Here is a 5,075-nt window from a genome sequence, read left to right as displayed (position 1 = left end):
TTTGGGCACCCACTTGGTAGAAAGTTTTTTCTTCTCCAATTCTCAATGCACAATGTAATGTACCCACTTTAAACTGATGCCTAGGGTGTCTGCTATATGTTGCAGACCAATCCTCCTGTCTGCAAGGACCCTATCAACATTTCCTGTCACTACTGTTCTGCGTCTTCCTTGCCTTTCCTCATCTTCTGCGCTTCTTCTCCCCCTCCTGAAATCTGACACCCACGATTTCACTGTGCTGTATGAGGACAGTCATTGGGCATTCTTTGTGCAATTTGTCGTATATTTCCTTGGCTCGCATGTTCTTCAAGAAGAGGTACTTGATGACATTTCTCTACTCCAATTTGGAAAACTGCACACTCTGCGTTGCTATGGTGACATCAAATATATAATTATTTATTTATTTAACAGAAGATTCCAAATACAGCATTAGCCATTTTACATTGGAACGGATTTATAGAACATAAGGACAAAAATAATAACATAAAACAACAAAAATAATAACATAGAAAAATTACATGTGGTTAAGAGACTTACATACTTTTAGTTAACTTTCTTCTAAAACGGTCCATATTTTCAAAAATGTATATTTGGCTTCCTAGATTATTATATTCACTGGGCAGTCTATGGAACAGAGAGCGCTGGATGAGGCACAATCTCGGCTTCTGAGAAGCAAAAAGTTGAGTGCTTCTTGTTGAGTGGGCAGGTACACGAAAGTGAATTTCCTAAAGAAGGCGGTCACTTCTGATGTTGCCATTCACTATTTTATGTAGAAATATATGGTCAGCGAATCTATGTCTCTCTTGAGGAGTTTGGATATTTAACATTTGCAGGAGGATGGACTTTTGCAAGTGTTTTGTGGATGGAATTCGGTGTCGAACAATGGCTAGGAAGAAATTTAGGATGGAATTTAGTCTATCTGAATTTGAGGAGCATGCCATAGACCAGATCAGAGAACAGTATTCAATTTTAGGTGACACAAAAGATTTGTAAAAGGTGCTGAGGGCAGTCAAGTTGTTTATTTCCGTGAAACGATAGAGAAGACCCAGCATATGCATTGAACCCCTTGTGACTGCAGAGATGTGCTCAGAAAAGGAAAGTTTCTCGTCAAATAAACCACTTTATTAGAGAATCTAAATTCTTTTGTAGAAGTGTCATATCACTGAAATTGGAGATTTTACTATATACAGGGTCTGTATTTTAAGTAATGAGAATATATTTTTTTCTGCCGCGACTAGACGTCAGAGCCCGCTGGGACCGGTTGGAGTTGGTAGTGGGGTGTGTGACCTTGAAAACGCTCCAAGCTTCAGTTGCCTGCTGGCGTCCGTTGAGGCATGATCACGCGTGGCGTGGACGTCTGCAAAGTAGTGTGTGCAAGAGCAAAATGCAGCAAAGCATGGAACAGCGGTACGCGATCAAATTTTGTGTGCGCCTTGGAAAATCTGGTGCAGCAACGTTGGAAATGATTCGGCAAGCATACGGCAGTGACAGTTTATCACAAGCGCAAGTGTTTCGGTGGCACAAAATGTTCATAGAAGGCCGGGAGAGCGTGGAGGACGAACCCCGCGCAGGGCGCCCGTCAACCTCAAGAACCGGAGACAACGAACAACGTGAGCGAGATTTGCTGAATGCGGACAGGCGTGTCAGTGTGCGGTTTATCGCGGATACGCTAGGACTCGATAAAATGGTTGTTCACAAAATCATCACCGAGGATCTTGGGATGAGAAAAATTTGCGCCCAACCTCGTCCCGAAAGTTTTGACGAACGAGCAATTGCACAACCGCGCGGTCGTGTCGCAAGATCTTTTGGAACGCATTGAAGACAACCCGCAGTTTTTTAACAATGTCATTACCGGAGATGAAAGTTGGATCTTCGAGTACGATCCCGAAACCAAACGGCAGAGCACACCGCATGGCACACTCCGCAGTCGCCTCGACCAAAAAAGGCACGCATGTCCAAGTCCAGAATCAAAGCATTGCTGATCGTGTTTTTCAACAAGAAAGGTGCGGGCCACGCGGAATTTGTGCCTGGAGGACAGACAGTCAATGGCTCCTTCTACGTGGGGGTGTTAAAAAGGTTGAAGAGACGGGTCAACCCAGTGCGACCAGAAATTGCCGCCGATTGGAAGCTCCATCGTGACAATGCGCCATGTCACACGTGCTTCGTGGTTAGAGTGTTCCTGACGAAATCTGGCATCATAACGATTCCTCAGCCTCCCTACAGCTCCGACCTTGCCCCTGCAGATTTTTTCCTCTTTCCCAGAGTGAAAACAGCCCTCAAAGGACACCACCACGGAACCCTGGATGCGGTCAAAGCGGCTTGCACGCGTGCTCTGAAGGCTGTTCCAGTTGCTGACTTTCAGGGAGCGTACGACGCGTGGAAAACTCGCCTGCAGAAGTGTGTTGACGCTCAAGGGGCATACTTTGAAGACTACTAAAGGTTTGTAGCGATATCTGTAATAAATTTTGTTTTCTGGATTTATTCTCATTACTTAAAATACAGACCCTGTATTTTGCAATCGTCAGCGAACAAGAGAAGGTTTTTGCATGAATCGGAAAGATATTCTGGAAGATCATCAAGGTACAGGATGAAGAGAAGAGGTCCAAGAACACTGCCTTGAGGTACACCAGAAGATACAGCTTGATAAGAAGAAGAGATTTCGGAAAGAACAACTTTTTGTTGTCTGTTTTGGAGGTAGTGCTTGAGCAGAGAGAGAAAGTTTCCATGAATATTGAAATGGTGGGATAATTTATGAAGCAGAAAATTGTGGTATATAGAATCAAAAGCTATAAAAAAATCCAGATATATTACATCCAGTTGAGAATTTTCAGATATAGAGTTGATAGCGTCAGATAATAAAATGCTTAAGTTGGTTAAGCAGGAGCTGCCTGGTAAGAAGCCGTGCTGTGCTGTATTTATATATGGAGAGGTAAATTTGTAGAGTCGATCCTTTATTATCTTTTCACAGGCGATAGAAAGTGGTGAAAGAAGGAAAATAGGCCTGTAAGCATTTTTCCATGAATCTGGAAATGTACCCTCATTGAAGCATCTGTTTAATAAAATAGAGAAGGGAATAGCGAGAGAAGAAGCAGCATTTTTTAGGAAAATAGAAGGGATTTCATCAGAACCATTGGCGAGATTTTGAGGCATTGAAGATAGGATGTATTGCACTTCTTCTGGAGACGTGGAGAGAGAAGTTAGAGAGTGACAGCAAACTGGACGGAGGTTGGGGAGGGATGAAGCCAGTGTATTCGAGGTTGTATTTATGGAGAAAAAAAGTGTTAAAAAGATTAGCTTTATCAGAGCCCTCTGCTCATACTGAGTCATGTTTTACTTTCAAAGGTATTCGAGAATTTTGCCTATTTGAGCTGATAAGTGACCAAAAACTTTTGGGATTTGATTTGATATTGTTTGTGATAGCACCGATGTATTCCCTGTATTTGGTCTTCTGCAGTTGTTTAGAGTGACATCGTAATTCGGTGAAAGTTTTCCGTGTGTATTCATTAGGAAAATGTTTCCAGAGATCGCAGGCCTTTTTTGGTTTCCAAGGGCAAGTAAGAGCTCAGAGTCGAACCAGGAAGGGTATTTGCTTGATTTTTTTTTTTTGAGTGGCACATAATCCTGTTATCACTGCATGAATCACATCAGTCAGTACATCACACGCTTCGTCGACACTTCCACTCTCCAGGATTGTCAAGGGAATGGAATCCAGCACTGAACGGATGTCACCCCAGGGTGCTTTGCGCCAAACAAGGTATTGGCATCGAGGGGTGGGAGGTCGTTGACTTCAGGTGGTCCGGGAGCCAGAATACAGCATCCAGTGATTCGTGGTCCGAAGGAAGGTTTCTCAAAGGGGTAATGTGCGCTGAAGGGAGTGAGGAGAGAATGTAGTCCAGGTTATTGTCTTTTCGTGTATTGAACATATTGTGCTGTTGAAGTCTGAGGCCATGTATGAAGTGATCCATGAAGTACGTGTCGTTCTTGTCTTTTGTAAAGCCACGCGTGGAGTCTGTCCATGTAATTGAGAGATTGAAGTCTCCAAAAAAAATTACGTTGCCCATAGAGGATGCCGACAGCACAGAATCGTAGCAAGCCTCCAGAACTGCTCCGGGGCAAGTTTTGTGTGGCCTGTAAAAACAACCGATGAAAAGTTTGTTTTTCTTGCCGAGAAGCACCTCAACCCACAGAATTTCACAGTCACGATCCAGGTCACTTGCACCACACTTTTCCATTTGTTATTTATGCAAAGTATCATAACACAAAAGTGTTATTTTGCACAACATGTTCTGAAACATTGACTCACAACTTACTAAAAGGATTTTCATCTATTCCAATACTTTCCCTGTCAGCAGTGGCGTGCCCAGGGGGGGGGGGGTTGGTGGGGGTTAAAACCCCCCATTGGTTTCGTCATTTAAAAAATTCAAAACAGAAATACATTTTATTTCATAAATCGCCAATATTGTAAAATGTTTACATTTGGCAATGAGAAATGTATTTGCTTCTTCAATTACTTTTGATAATATTGGAGTTGAGTTACAGCAATGCACAAGCATTCATTCATTCCTTAGTCACTGAAAAGGAAGGAGAATTTCCTTCTCAGTATGGTCAAGAAAAGAGCCGTAACCCTTGGAATGCGAACTGAAGGAATCCCTCCTCCCCTTTCTTTCACCCACGATGACCCTCTTAGGAGAATGACCCTCACTGTCCTGTTACGACAGTGCTGCTAACTTCCCTTTTCTTTATTTTCCCTTCTTATACCATTTATGCCAGCAGAGCAAAGTTCTGTGAGATTTGAATCACTACAATTAGTAGGCAAAGTAAGTCGAAATCTTATTTCGCACCTGGATGCATATTTATTTCAAAATATCAATAATTATAATAATAATAATAATAAAAATAATTGTTGCAGGCAGTAGCGAAGCATGGTTTTACGAAGGAGGCAAGCGATGTTTTGTACAATAGCATGCCGGGAGGAAGGGAGGGGTGAAGGATGCGTTATATAGCCCAACTGGCCCAGTCAGTTCATAAACAAAATAAAAGCAAATAATATGCCAAAATATTATACGTTTTACTCTTGT

The 5,075-nt window shown here is 42.4% G+C and overlaps 1 pseudogene; it reads left to right on the top strand.

Annotated features, from left to right (window-relative positions):
* Positions 1-1,381: 1,381 nt before the first annotated feature.
* LOC145983129 (protein GVQW3 pseudogene) lies at positions 1,382-1,816 on the top strand (annotated as a pseudogene).
* The last annotated feature ends 3,259 nt before the right edge of the window (positions 1,817-5,075 follow it).

This window comes from Lepisma saccharinum, chromosome 2 (assembly GCF_977018435.1).
Source record: "Lepisma saccharinum chromosome 2, izLepSacc3.1, whole genome shotgun sequence".
Taxonomy (NCBI): domain Eukaryota; kingdom Metazoa; phylum Arthropoda; class Insecta; order Zygentoma; family Lepismatidae; genus Lepisma; species Lepisma saccharinum.
This window is presented reverse-complemented; position numbering and strand designations above follow the sequence as displayed.